Source organism: Phasianus colchicus, chromosome 3, assembly GCF_987193195.1.
Source record: "Phasianus colchicus chromosome 3, bPhaCol1.hap1.1, whole genome shotgun sequence".
NCBI classification, from domain to species: Eukaryota; Metazoa; Chordata; class Aves; order Galliformes; family Phasianidae; genus Phasianus; species Phasianus colchicus.
In genome coordinates, this window is record NC_143438.1 from 11,940,404 (window position 1) to 11,956,263 (window position 15,860).

At 43.8% G+C, this 15,860-nt stretch overlaps 1 protein-coding gene across 1 annotated transcript in view; it reads right to left on the bottom strand.

Moving 5' to 3' along the window:
- The window catches only part of DSP (desmoplakin), a 60,040-nt gene extending 51,237 nt beyond the window's left edge, over positions 1 to 8,803 (bottom strand). The window contains exon 1 of the mRNA XM_090136959.1: positions 8,340 to 8,803. The gene's annotated coding sequence lies outside the window, so the exon portion shown is untranslated. The remainder of the gene's footprint in view (positions 1 to 8,339) is intronic.
- Between the last annotated feature and the right edge of the window lie 7,057 nt (positions 8,804 to 15,860).

Consider the following 15,860-nt stretch of genomic DNA (forward strand, 5'->3'; position numbering starts at 1 on the left):
GGACTAGAGACTAATTTCAGTGACTGACACATAACCTTGGTTTGTTCAACCATGCTGCCTGGAGAAATATTTAATTCACAGTGAAATAGGTTCGTTGCTCACATAGAAGAATTTGGCACAAGGCTGCTACTTTCCTATGCTGCATTTTACTCACGATAACTTACCTTCTTCTTACAAGACAATGCATTTATGGTTGCCCAGGTAGTGTCTGCCACCTCAACACAAGTCCTGGAGAACTGTGAAGAGGTAGGGCTCCATCCCCAATACTTTACATGAAAACAATTTCAGTCCTTACTGAAGTTCTTGCTAATTAAAAGAGATGAGATTGGCATAAGGAAATATCCCTCTGCCTCCACTCATATCACCTGGAAGAATGAAGACCCAAACTCCTGCAACCTGCCTAGGAGCTGCAAGGTGTGTAAATATGGAAACAGAAGGTACTTGAACTTGAAAAGCGGAGAAAGTGGAGGTGAGCAAATTCAACACAGAAAGGTGCACAGCGGCTCCAGATTTGTCCCAGACTTGCTGTTTATTTAGCTCTAGCTCTCTCTATCCTACAGTGGTTCAGAAAGAAATTCTCACCAGAAAAAAAAAAAAAAAAGTTGTAGTTAATTGCCTGATTAGTATGACTGTTATAGTGCATGAAGGAACTAAGAATTGGTTGGGTCAGTTTTCCTTTTCTCTTCCACACTATTTATACATGATCTGAAATTAACAGCAATGGTTTAGAAATCCATCTTTTGGTGGGAATCTTTCAGAGCTTCTGGTAAGTGATGTGTGGGAACAGAGTAAACTTGCAAAGAATACATGGAAAGCATGTGGCACCTGCAAGTCTCCTCGTATTCCAAAATGCCATCACAAAGCAGAAACTGTCCTAAGCTACTTCCTTCACACGCTTTGGGTGTAAAAGACTTTCATGCTGACCAGTCAACAATTTTAGCCTTCAGCTTCCCAAGAAGCCACATCAATGTCTCAGTTAGGCACCCCTAGGACAAGCTATTTCCCATTTACTCTTTTCAAAGTCTTACAGAATCTGAGCTTTATGAAGGGCACACCCTTGTTCTGGGTAGGACACTGTGCCTCTCCAATTCTTAATGCAGGTTCCAGCTCCCACAAGGCTGTCCTAGTGGCTGGCGATGGGTGTGGGAAGGCAGGTGGCTCCCACTCTCCCATCCCCCTTCCTATCAATGAATTTGAAATGATTTGCTCAATATCACAGGTAGCAACATGCAGTCTGGATGGCTGCCTGGTTTTGTTCCATAAGTGATGGTTGTTGGTAATTAGCATTTAGCCATACAGAGAACACAAGGTACTATTTTTATGGGTCTAGCAAGCTGCAGACCACAATAAAGGGTGAAAACAACCTACACAGCCAACCACGTGTGGAAATAGAGCATTTTTCACTCACTAAACATGAGGAAATGCTCTCTTCCCTTAGCAGCCATGGGTCACTGCATTGTGCTAGGGTGCCCAAAACACTTGCCATTCTCTATTTGCACACCCTCAAACTTCTCCCCACCACTGCCTTCCAAACTGAAAATGACTCCCTGGCTTGGCAATCACACTGACAGTGAAAAATAAAAATACTTTGAAAAGATGCCTACTGCAGTAATGATGGGTAGGAGCAGAGGGTACAGCCACTCACGGGACTTGTGAAGATTGAGTGGAAATAACATTTTTTGAGGGAGATGGAAAAAAAAAAAAAAAGCATGTGCACAAGGCAATCAGATCAACAGAAACTCTGAACCCTTGGTGGCATATTTATTGTAGATATCAACTTGGCTCCAGCAAACACATGGCAAGTAAAAAGGAAAGCCAAGGATACATGGCAAAATGGGAAGCCTTAGTGATGCTGAAGAGCAAAGGGGAAGGTCAACCCAAGGAGTTGAGGATGGGGGAACAGTTGCAACCTGTTGTACTACTGAGCATGCAGGCATTGGCAAGAGACCTCACAACAAGCATGGTAAGCTCCAAGGTTAAAAGCAAATGAACATGCCACTGCTTATAGCAGAGGCTGAGCACACCCAAGAGTCAGAAACGGTGACATGTCACTGTAGACAAACCCTGGGGAAAAGGCAGTAAGAGCTCCTAGCCCCAGAGAGCTTGCTACCTGCTCAGCCTTGCGGTAGCCCAGGAGAAGCTGCAAGGTTGGAGCAATCCCAAGTACAAATACAGACTGGGCAGGGAATGGAATGAGAGAAGCCCTAAGAAGGAGGACTTGGAGATGTTGGTTGATGAGAAGCTCAATACGAGCTTACACACATGCTTGAAACCCAGAAAGCCAACCATATCCTACGCAGCATCATAAGAATCATGGGCAGCAGGGCAAAGTGATTGTTCCCCTACACTCTGCTCTTGTGAGACCCCACCTGGAGCTCTGGGGTCCCCAACACAAGAACATACATCTGTTGGAGAGAGTGCAGAGGACGCTCAGAGGCCTGGAGTACAAGTCTTATGAGGACAGGTTGAGAGTTGAGGTTGTACAGACTGTAGAAGAGGAGGCTCCAAGGAGACCTGATAACAGCCTTCCAGTACCTGAAGGGGGCCTACAGGAAGGCTGGAGAGGAACTCTTATCAGGGTGTGTAATGACATGACAAGTGTTTTAAACTAAAGGTTAGTGGATTTAGATTAGGTATTAGGAAGAAACTCTTTACAATGACAGAGGTGAGGCAGTGGAACAGGTTGCCCAGAGAAGCTATGGATGCCCATCCCTGGAGGTGTTCAAAGCCAGGTTGGATGGAGCTCTGGCAGCCTGATGTAAAGGGAGGTGTCCCTGCCCACAGCAGGGAGGTGGGAATTAGGTGGTCATTAAGGTCCCTTCTAACTACAGCTATTCTATGATTCTGTAGTCCTTTCCCCAAGACAGGGCTCAGATACTGTGAGCCTAACAGAGGTGGCACCTCTGTGGTCAGAAGGACTGAAATAAAGAGGTCAGGTTTTTGTGATCTTTTGCCCCCCCCCCCTTTTTCTTATTCTTGTATTATTCCTACTCAGATAAATGAGTAATATGCCACTCTTATCCTTCAACCTTTTTTTTTTTTTCATCAGTCTAAGAGGCGGCTTTTCAAAAATGCCAGAGTAATTTAGGAGCACAAGCTTTATTTGTTTTCACTTGGATTTATAGTAACTCACACAGGTACTTTAGAAATTCTCTACTTGGTATTGCAGGATCTGAGAGATGGGAGCTCAGAGAGCTTAGGTGAAGTTTAAAGGGGAAAGTTAAAGGGGAAAGTGCTGAACTCACTCTGCTGTAATAAATGGTTCTTACCTTAAAGGATATCAGTGAGAAAGAAGGGGAACCCCTTCTATGTTTAAAAATATTGTCTCCCCCTTTCTAGACACAGCCCTGAAGCACAAGGATGGAGACAGCCAAGTGATATGCCCCATGCCCTCATCAAGGAGCTGAGGTCATTACTCCAAAATCAGAGCAAGTTTCAGTCATTATTCAGTCCCTCCCTACATAGGCATAAATGTCTTATTTACTTGATCCTGACATGCAAGCGTTTGAGCACGTACAGTCAAAGGCTTCTGCAAATTGGATCCATGATTTTACTTAGACCATACTGAACTGACTGGCCCTCAGCAAGCCCCACAATAGTATACACAAAGCCATAATTAGATTGTAATGCCTTTGCAGAATCAGCCACTCTTATTCAGCTGCCCAGTGATCTCTGATTACCTCACTGCTAGTACAAAATCATTTCATTTAATCTGAAATTATTCAGAACAATTGTTCCTGCTGAGGTTAAGCTCTATTTAGTGCACAATAATTAAAAATCTTTCCACATCTTGCATGCTTATTAAAACACTATAATTGTACCGGCTAAGAGGAAGCCTTTGCAGAGAACTCCTTTGGTATCAGCAAAGTTGTGAGAAACCCAGGCCTCTTCTTGGCCATCAGTGGGAGTAGCTACAGTGCCAGTGATTAATGCAGCTGTTAGGTGAGGAGGAAAATACTCCATCTGACTGTCCTGTGACTCAGCCATAAACAAACCTGCTTTATCTCTCTTTGTTCAGCCCCCTCCCTTGCTCCTACTCCACAACAACAAAGCAAAGCATGGGATGAGATGAAAGAGTCAGGCCAGGGCTTTTATTAGCATACCATGGTAAGGAAAGGAAGCTCAGGGACAGGTTCAATGCCCAACTCAAAGGAGAGCCAAAACAGTATTCCCTGCCCAATGCCAAAGAGCAACAACACAGTCGGTGTGTGTCCTTTGATGGTGTTGCATGCCACTGATGCTTCCTGCCAATTCCAAGCTGTTCTCAGGTGTGCCCAGCTTTCAGTCCTGCCTTGCTCCCAAGCTGCCCTTCCCATCACAAGGTATGTGATCAACGCAAGCAGAGTGCAAAGATCCCAACAGCCTTGTTCAAGAAATGCTTTTAAAAGTCAAGCCTGCCTTTTCCTCCCTGCAGTTCCCTTTCCTCATGTGCCACAACAGCAGACCAAACTGCCAGGCACAGCTTCGCCAGTGATTCAGCTGCAACCATGCTGAAGGGCCAGCCGTGGCCTGCACACCCCAGCACAGTTTGGAGACCAGCCCTGCAACCAAGAGTGGCTGTGGCTTCTCTGGCACTGCCCCAGGGAACAAGCCTAGAGGGGCCATCACACTGCTGGGTCATTGAGACATCAGCTTTTTATATCCAACTGATTTTTACATGGCCCACCACTTGGTTTTAACTTTATCCATTCAAATTCAGGCTGGACGAAGCCCTGGGCAGCCTGATCTAGTGGGTGGCAACCCTGCCCACGGCAATGGGTTGGAGCTCAATGAACTTTAAGGTCCTTCCAACCAAAACCATTCTATTATTAATGCCTGCTCAGAAACTTACTTATACGTATCTTTTATTGTGCCATGTAGTGAGGCAATATTTATCAGGCAATACTTTATCAGGCAGTTTTACTGTGCACACAGTAATTTACAGCAGCTGAGGAGCGGGTCAAGCCACATTTATAGTTCCCCTATTTTTATTACCGTGTGCTTTTTCCACAGGCAGTGTCTTCTGCCTGAAAAGACAACATTATCCAAATAGACAATATCGATAGTGAGCACTGAATAACAAAACAATAAAAACAAACTGGACATTGTCCCTTGCCCATTGAGAGTACAAGCAAAGCAGCAGGTGTAAGGGGAAGGAGGGAAAACCCACACCGTCACTGCAGCACCTAGATTTTGCTTGTGAAGATGTCTATCTTCACTCATGTATTAATTTTTATTTGAACAAACATGCTTTTAAAACTCATCCTGACCTGCTGGAGACAGTATGTTCACAAGCCCAATCCTGCCTTTACCTTTTGCTACCTTTTCCCCATTGCAACAAGCAATATCTCCCAGCACCTGCTAGATTTCCTCAGTTATTTCACACATTTTCTCAACTGAAAACCTGGTCAGGGAAGATGCCGAGCCATTCTCTCATCAGGTCCTTTGTGCCCCAACTCCCATCAGGCCCCAGCTGAACTGCACCTTGCAGAGATCCATTAGTTGCCTGTAAAAGGCACAGGAACATATCCAGCTCCTTCCTCCCCACCATGCTCATGCAATCCTCAGAGCAAGAAGCATACTAATAAAGAGAGAAGCCATCGAGGCTTTCTTTAAGCAACTCTCATTTTCAAGGCATGTTCCTCACATTGTCTTTTTCTGGTATGGAGTGTGAAATGGATGACCTACATGGATGGGCATATGACTTTCCCATGCTCTGTGCCCTCCAAAAATGAGAAGAAGTCCCATTGAGCTCTACATATGCTCTCTGCTGTGTAGATAAAAGATGGCCTACCAGGGAAACAAGTGCTTCCCAAGTCCATGTCTGCAGAAACGTTAGGTCATGGAGTCTGGAACATAAACCTAATGAATGGTCAATAACAATCACTGCAGGCAATGAATGAATTGCCTGTGGCAAAGCAGAAGAAATGGCAGTTCACCCCAGCAATTGCAAAGTACTGACAGTGCTGTCAAAATGCTTGTTAGCACCTGAAACCTCCAGTATCAATATAAAAAATCATTATAAACAAGAGGACACCACGTTTTCTTTGGTTCTCCAAACATAGAATATGGTCCAATCCAATATGTAGGTACCAATACCAGCTGCTATGGAAGGGGATACATTACGGGATTAATTTTATACACTTAATTCATGTCTCAGGCTGATCCCTTTCCCTACACCTGAGGCAGATACAGTACTACAAACTGAGAATCTGAGTGACAGTAACTGACAAGAAGCAGCTTACATGGGAAACACAAGGCTGGTTGATCAATGTCAGCATTCAGACTCCATTGGGTATTTTGGGGTATGTACCTACACCTGCGAACTGAAATGATGTTTTGACTCAAATACAATGGATTTTAAGGAATTGCTTTTTTTTTTTTTTTTTTTTTTTAATACAAATTGAGAGTATTTCACAGCTCCATTATAAACCCAGATCTCATTCTTGCTTGGCAATCACCAATTTGGTACCCATTGCAGTAAATAAGATTGGGATTGCTTCCCCACTTCCTTATCAAATGCCTCACTTACCAGCACTATATTTTACTATCTATTTCCTCATTCAGTCAGTGCCACAAAGTTCTTCTGCAGCCCCCTGCAGTTAACCCTTGACCTCCTCATCCCCAAGCATTCTCTGATGATTTTTCTCAACTCACTGCTTACTCTCCCAGATCATGCATGGGTATAGTAAACAACTGAGACTCATGACACTCCACCAATGATTCCCCTCCATGGCCACACTTCTGCATCCATTTTACCTTCCCCAAGGGCTGACATAGCAATAGTAATCAATGGAGGCTTCTTCATTTTCAGTTCACAATCTTCCCTTTACCTGACTTTAGTAATTACATCATTCAGATATTTATGGCTGTAATGGGCATAAGGGACGACAATGGATTCACTAGAGCACCTATAAGTCTTAAAATCTGTATTACATCCAACTGCTGACTTAAATCAGAAGGCAAACCTGCATCCACTGCTCCAATATCACCTCTGAGTTCAATAAAGCTTTTCACAGAACTCCATGTGGTGCTCCTGGAGGATTCATTCTCCCAAAGTTTAAACTTCTCCAATCATTTACTGCCACTGTTAACTGATTTTGTAAATACAGCACCAGCAAACAGGCACTGAGCTGAGTGGTGGCTGGCACACGCTGCAGCCAGCCCCCTTCCTGAAGAGAGCTGGCCTTTGCCACCCTGAAGGCATTAATCCTTCAGGACTGCTTGCTGTTCAACCCCCAGCACTAGCAGCAAGACACAGAACTACAGATGAAATATGCTTCCACGTTCCCATGAAGAATGCTCTTCTCCTACAAGTGCCTGCACAGTGTCCACATACAAGAAATGGGCCTTCCTGTCATGAAAGGGTCATCAGATTGAGGAAAGGTCAGAAGCACATTCATGTCCAAGAAATATGCAAGGGGCATGCAGATTCCACGCATTCTCCTCCCAACTACTGAGAGTTTGCAAACATACATAATCGCATGCCCACACACATTTATCATTGGGTCACAAATATTACTATGGTGTAATATTATGTGGAGGTGTAACACCTCCATACATGTATTGTTAGTTATTTGAGATCTATTTATTTAAAAAAAACGTGAATGCTCTCACACTGCTACACAATTGTAGACATTTTTCTCTTTTAGGACACTTCATATTTGTTCCAAAACCACTGAATTCTGTAAATACATCATTATTATTTTCATTACCTTCAAATTTCAGCAGAAGAAAATATCAAAAGAGATTTTTTTAATTATCTAAGCATTCATAGCTAGATATGTCCCATGTACTAGACTCATGAGGTTTGCATTATTAGATTGTGGTTAGAAAGAAGAGTACATTTATGGCACAATTTCAGTGAAAGAGAGAGACAAAAATGGTCTTTTTCTTACAGTGATTTAAGAGTTGGAAAATACCATCTGCTTTCATTAAAAACAGGAAATATGGTATTCTTCCAACTTCATTTTGCATTAATTTATGAGAGACTAAAGATGGCTGTTTTTATAATTTACTTCAAATCAGCATCAAGATCAGTGCATCTCCATAAAGAAAATGGACATTAATCCCTGCTTTAATATTCATAGCCTGTATGTTCCTGTGACACTAGTCATAGACAACATTTCTTTATCAAGTAACCAACAGTATTCAAGTTTTTGTTAAGTAAAACTTTCAGGAATCTTGGTAGTGTTGATACTAAGTGTTGTTTTTATGTGCATTTACACAGACACACTCCATTGTCAACAAACATCACAGTGGCTTCAACCTTCCTGATTGGCAGTTATAGAAGATCACAGAATGATTAAGGTTGGAAAAGATCACTGAGATCCCAAATGCCCACCATGCCTCTAACTCACCTCCCTCAGTGCCACATCCACAGGTTTCTTGAACGCTTCCAGGGATGGTGACTCCACCACCTCTCTGTGCAGCCTGTGCCACTGCCTCACTGCTCTTTCTGAGAAGAGACTGTTCCCAGTATCCAACCTGAACCTCCCCTAGAACAACTCAAGGCCATTACCTTGTCCTATCACTGATACCTGGGAGAAGAGACCAATTTTCACCTTGCCACAATCTCCTTTTGGTGAGTTGGGGCATTTCAGATAACTAAGAGTAAGCAGGGAGAAAAGGAGACAGGATTCCTATTCTGTCATCACTGTCACTACTGCCCTCAAATCATCAGGATCGAATGCATTCTAATGAATACCCCTGTTAATCCAAGCCTGAGCTCTACCAAGAATAGATTTTTGTATTCATATTTGGAATTCCTTGCATGGGCTTTAGAACAGCAGCCCCCTGCAATTCCTCCTGTCAGCTCCCAGTAACTCACTCCCAAAAGACAACCACAAGGAAAGAGCGAAGCTCAGATGCGCTGAAGAATTAGAGCCCTCCATCTTTTAATAAAAGAATAAATGGAAAAAGCTACCAAGGAGTACCATTAAAAAAAAAAATCTCTTTTTCTTCAACTTTATTCTCAGCCTGACCAGTGGTGGTGACGGCTGACAGCGGTGGTCCCAGAGCCGCCTCTGTACACAAAGCAGCTGCAGCTCCGAGCACCGTAAATCACTTGCAGACACCCAGATGGGCCCCAGCTGCACAGCAGGCTCACCCAGCAGCACACAAGGACAGGAACGCTCGGGAAGCAGCTTCAGTTTTGTCAGCAGAGACAGCTTGGGTGACGCCTCTGCCCCCAGCACCGCGCTGGCTCCTGCTGCAGCCAGGAGAAAGCTGCTGAGCACAGACAAATCACGGAACAGAGATTAAAAAAGTAGCTGAGCTGACGCATGGGCTTTGTATATCATCGCCTCTCAGAGTAAGATTCGATCCCAACTCCTCAGGCATCACATGGTGGGTTAGCAACGTGATTTGTTTTTTCCTCCCTTACAAAAAGAGAGATAATCCACAATGTATTTCTGAGAGGTGCAGCTTCGATTGATGCACACACACCCAGAAATACAGGAAAAAAAAAACACATCTTGAAAGTATATGCAAATTTTAAAAGTGTTTTTCACATTGCTTCGCATGTCTCACATGCGGAGAATGACTTCATGTCACCACAGACCTACACTTGACCAATACATGTGCACAGATGGGAAACACATTATCAGAGAGCTCAGTGTCCTCCACCACAGCTCTGGTGTTTCCATGGCACTGAGCCAAGCACATGTGCAGCACCCCAAAATAAGAGTTTCCCCTGTATCAAACCACAGGGAATGGAGAAAGGTCTTTCCTTGCCTTTCCAGAGCACCTGCTCCTCTCAATCACTGCAACAGCAAGGCAACACACCATGATTTGCAGGGAGCCCGAGGTCTGTAGCTGGTCTTCATGCTACTTAAATCAGAGCAAAACACAGACAGTTGTTTTTACTTGTGGTGTTTTGCAAACAGGCAGAACGCTTGCACATCACCTGCCAGCCAAGGGCCAGGGAGCTGCAGGACAGCACAGCAATACCTTCTGCATGGAGGGCATGACACAGGGATTTATCTCAACCAGGGATTTCAGTGTACAAATAACTTTAAAGAAAACACCTCCCACAGAGCCTCTTGCACACTGTGCATCAGTATCCTAGGGAAAAAATAAAAATCAAAGCCAGACATAGCAAAACCCCAATGAAACAATAAGGTAAAGACACATTCCAAGGGCTGCTCCAGTTTGTGCTCCTTGTTCCTAGAGAAACAGCCATGGTTGGTATCAATTGGCAAGAGCAAGCACAAGGTCAGCAATTTGAGATTCAAAAAGGTTAATTGTACTAGAGACAAAACCGGCAGTCAATGATTTGGAAGCTGAGCAAAGCCTCTGCTCTCCCAACCTGAGCACAACAGCAGAGAGACAACCCCAGGTGAGCTGTACTTTACAAAAACGACTTGTTCTGTTTTCTGGATCAGCTTGCCTGCACCTGTTAGGGAGAAACCATCAGCTCGATATAATCAGAGAGATCTGGAGGGAGGGCAGCTCCTCGAGGATCACCCATCACACCCTGGTCTGGAGGAGTTTTATGAAGCTGTAATAAACACAGTGCAAGCAAGAGAAGGCCAGAATGAAAGATCAAAAGGTTTACCCGGCATGCCTGGCTGTGGGAATGGAGCGCACAGCTGTGCATATGAAAGGGTTACACCCAAAAAATGAATATGACTGCCAAGCAGGGTGGAAAGAAATTATGTTTACAACTGCAAAGCCTCATGCTTCCATCATCAGGTGTTACAGAACAGGAATCCTGGCCTGCAAAAATTTCCAGTTACCTCTGTTGGCTGTGTGTGCACAAGTAGTTTCCTTTCTTATTATTTAGTTGGAAAGTTATTTTCTGTACTACTGTTTCCATGCAAACCAAGAGCTTTTTTTGAAAAACAAACCAACTCTGATGTCATGGGATGAGCTGTATACCAGTTAAGACAGGACCATAATGAAGGGAAAAAAAAGAAATCTGTTTGCTCTGATTCAGGTCCAATTTTCCAGCATTACCTACAACAAAAAAGAAAATGTGATAATTCTGTCCGTAGAGAATTCATGGAATTGCTTGTAGTTGTATTACTAAAAGAAATAAAAACCAACAAAAAAACCAATATGTAAATGAATCATAGAATGTTTGGGTTAGAAGGGACCTCAAGGATCATCAAGGATCACCCCTGTGCTGCAGGCAGGGCTGCCAACCTCCACATTTAATACTAGAGTAGAAATGGCAAGTTGCCATTTGCTTTCCTTTCTTCCTGAGCAAATGCAAGTTCTGAAAATACCTGTATTACCTTAAGGAGGTGATCAACCTTGAAAGAAGAATAAAAAAAATAAAAGGGATTGCAGATCATAGAATCATTAAAGTCGGAAAAGACTAAAATCTAGACCTGTCATCAGCCCATCACCACCAGATGCACATGGGTGATGTACGTTGTACATATGCTGACATACAGTGAGGAGCAACAAAGATGATGATCAGTGACTTATAGGGGTGGTATCTCACAGTTTGGGAAGCTCAGGATTGAGTCTCTAAAAGAAAGCATTTGATACTGAGCAGAAGAGTTAAAGAGAAGCAAAGAAAGGAGCCGCTGCAAAGCGCTTTGAGCCAAGAACATCACTGAAGAAGAGACAAGGACTTTGCTGATCCTGGAGGCCATTTGCCAGGAGGGAGCCCAAACTCTTCCTATTATGAGATAAGGCTAAGCAAATCAGCAGCAAACAGCTGCATTGAAATACTACTACTAATAATACACCATTCTGCTTTCCTGGGATGGTTTGAAAGCTTGCTGTATTTTTATTGGACTTTCCAGTGATGTCAGCTTGAGGCAGGGCTTAGACAAGTAATTGCTGAAGGGCGAGTCTAAGAAGGGTGTAATTAGCACAGGGAGTGTCTGATGTGGGAAAGTGGCATTCCAACCTGAGGGAGAGCCAGGGTCAGCCTGTCCTGGGCCCCTTTGAGCTTACAGGTATTGGAGGAGGAGGAACACCCCCAGCCCAGCACTGCGTGCTACTGCTGTGAAACACCACTGACCTCACTTATTCCTCACCAGTTACTCAGATTGCAACAATTTCACATCAGACATCATTCGTTCACTGTCACGGAGCTGAGAATGCAAGCATGGCTTAAGCCTTCCAGATACACAGCCCTCAAGTTATTGCATCAGGCAATGGTTGCAAAACAGACAACTGCTGACTTCAGGAAGGCTGCATGGGTGTAACTAAGAACAGAATTTGGCCATTAGCATTTGCATGGGTTTCACTGTAACTTACAAGAGGGATGCGGAAGAGTCCCCAGTTCCAAACAGCAGAGGAAGCACTTCCTTTGCAGTTATCCATCTCCTACTGCAGGAGTTATAAGTTCTCCCCTTGAGAAGGAGACTCCAAGCATCATCAATCCATCTATCCTCCTCTAAACAATTCCTTTACATTCACCTCTCCAAAATGCTGGCAGCTCCTGAACTGGGCTTGTGAGTACTCAGTTCCAGAAGTCACTTTGCAGCCCCAAACCACACGACTGCTCCTACCCATGCCACCTAGCCATTTGTTTCACTCAGATTTTGGGTCTTACTATTGGCAAAGGCTGGAAGCACTCTGTAGCTTCTTTCAAATACACCAATACAGCATCATTATCTCTGACCCACCAGCCAAAAACTGTATGAATGCAGACACCTGTGGGCATCATAGACCCATCCAAAGCACAGGTAGCTCAATCATCATGCCTTGTGCAGCCAGACCCTGTAGCTTGGGAGTTACTGTGTGATCATACAATCATTAAGGCTGGAAAAGACCACTAAGCTCACCTAGTCAAACCACCACCCCATCCCCACCATGCCCACTAACCATGTCCCTCAGTGCCACATCCAAACGTTTTCTAACACCTGCAGGGATGGTGACTTCACCACCTCCCTCGGCAGCCCGTTCCAATGTCTCACCACTCTTTCTGAGAATAAGTTTTTCCTAATATCCAACCCAAACCTTTCCTGAGATGCAAGGCTACAGCTACCCTGGGAGCCTTTACAGCATAAATCAGCAGCATATCATGCTGCCCAAGCACACCTCTGGTGGACTCCGTTACATCAGCAAACAATTGCTCCCTGTGCTGCTACGTTAAAACCACTCCTAAGCAGCTTGTTTTGATGTGCTTATTAGCTTCCTTCCCACTGAAATCTTTTCATCTTTTGCCTGTGCTGCCCCTTACGTATGAAGCAGGCTGCCAGAAGACATCACCATCTTGAAGCTTTTGCAAGAGCTGCCACACTGGTCAGGGAACTTATATCTCTTCACTGTCCTGACTGACGTAACTATGAGATAGCAAAAAGCAGCAGCAAGGAGGCCAGCTCAAGTCCGAACGTGCCCTTATTGTGCATTTTTACCCAAGACACACGTGGCTGATAGCACAGAGCACGCTGACAACTCTACATAAACTGCACCTTGCATTGAAGCATCCCACTTCTGCCAGATTATTTCCTCTCTCACTTGTTGTCCTCTTTCCCGTCTGCACAAACCATGTGATAGTTTCTCCTGGCTGCCCAAAATTCAGTGCCAATAGCAGGTTACTTTCAAGCCTCAATGAAAGATGTTTTCTTTTCACTTAAGCCTCACCACCAAACTCATTTCATTACCATTCCCATTTCTAATACTTCCAGCATCTCAAAGGAAGAGAACAGCGCACCACCCAGGCTTACCATCAATAAAATGGACTCATTAAACATGCTTCAAAGCAAACAGTACAGGTATTGTTGATCCAATACAAACAGGAATCCTTTAATTCCGCATAATGCAATACACAGGCAGCCACAGGGGACTCCGGCTCTTTTACAGGGAGTCCATCAATTACACGGGTTGGTCACAGAAAGCTGACGTTTCATTTTTCTTTAAGTGGAAATCACTTAGCAGGAGCGTCTTTGGGCACTGCTACTGGTTTCCCCAAATGAAGAAGATGAGAGGGAGTTTCTGGCTCAGCAGTGGGAGGAGAAATAAGCTCATTCAACATGTCTGACAAGGGCTTGCTAATCATAGAATCACTAAGATAATCTAGGCCAACTGCCTACCTACCACCAATATTCCCCCACTAAATCATGTTCCTTAGTACAACGACATCTTAGGAAAGCTTTAAATTCATCTAAATACTTGGAAAGCCATGAATGAAGTCAAATTCAACTTGGTTTGTGACTCCCTTCAGTAACAAATTTTGCCCTTTAAAGAAAGAAAGAAAGAAAAGTAGTTCCATTGCAGAGTAGAGTTTGGTTGACTGAGGTAGGAAAAAAAGCTGGCTTTTCTCTGCGATGATCTCACAGATTATATGCCTCATCTGTGATGTATATAATGCTGAAGTGTATCTTAGTGCAAGAGATTTAAAGAGAACATTATAAATAGGGTATTTTCTTCCTTTACAGTCCTTTCCAGTGCTGTAAGTAATAATGAAAATTGGCAAAAAAGCGCCACATAACTGACACTTTAGAACGGTTCCTCTGGTAAGTTTCTTTAGATTTCTGAAAGAACTACTTATTTTCTCTTCCACTAATACTAACATAATAGAACATCAGAAGTGTGACATCCTCAAGAAACACATTCCTCACCCCTGCTCAGATAGGAATTCTTCAGCTCTTTTTAATCCTCCCATCTCTCAGCTCCCCATCAGTTGCACCAGGACTCAAGCTTTTCACAGGATTAAGCCCTTGATCTGCTCCCAGCCAATCCTCAACAATGAATAGCACCCTGGGTTGCACTCATCAATCAAGGAAGAGCCAATAAGGAAGGACAACTTGCAGACAGATTAATGACAGCATCCAGAACAAGGGATGATGCAGAAGGTGCTGGAGAATCACCACATGACAGCTCCTGCTCTTCAACTGCTCTTTCTCTTGCTAGTTTTGCTCATCCAGACTTGCTCCATCATTTGAGTCGTCACCACCTTCAAAGAACCACTGTTCTTCATATTCACCACTATTACAGCAAAACAAGTTATACCACAAGCATTTCCACGCATTATGATTTTGCCTCCTTACATCCCCCTCAGGGGCCCAAATATGTGATAGACCTGAGGCCTACCATCCATAGTAGTAGCTCTCAAGTCCACATTGAGGCTAATTTATAGCCCAAAGAGACCTAACACTCTGCAAGGCATGGAAACTCATACTCTGCAAGCTCATGCACATCAGAGGACTGCAGAATGAGAAGGCTGGTGAGGACAGAGGACAAAAACTTCTCAGGTTTCTATTCTAACCGGTAGGAAAAGAGAAGCAAGAGCAATCTTATCCTAAGCACACCAATAAGAATGAATTGAACAGAGACAGTCAACCCCTGTGCTATGCATTTTTAGCTAGCATCCACCTTCATCTACTCCAGCCAACTCACAGCTCTGCAAGATCTGCATATCCCAAAAAATTCAGCAGTAGCACACACACCAAAACTGGAATGCTTGGCACCTCAGAGGAAACATTACTCAAAAAAAAAAAACTTTACATACCTGACCTCAACTCAACACTTCATCTTCATACCTTGTGAGAAGCCTGCTTATCCAGCCTTCCCTCTCCAAACTTTGACTCCAACCTGCTTTGACTATTTATAGTCTAAAAGTCATATTGGCAAGGTTGCTGTAACTCATATACCTCACAGACAAAGAATTACATAGTGAAGAATCCATAAAGAAATCTTTTCAAACTTGCTGTCAAGATCTCAAGCCAAAGTGCTGATAATGGTCTGCAACATCTCTCTGCCTCAAGCACAGTGCTCATGTCAAGCTGCAAGAGCCAGGGGTCAGATTAAGTAAAGGGAAGTGAAAAGGAAGGCTTAAGAGAAGGAATGTCAAGTAAACCCTTTGGCTTCAAGTGTCCTCCAGAAGCTAGCCATAGGCCAAGCTTTCTATTCTCCATCCCCATTGCTCCCTTAGCCCAGCATTTATACCAAGAGAAGGGTCACAGCTCATCTGT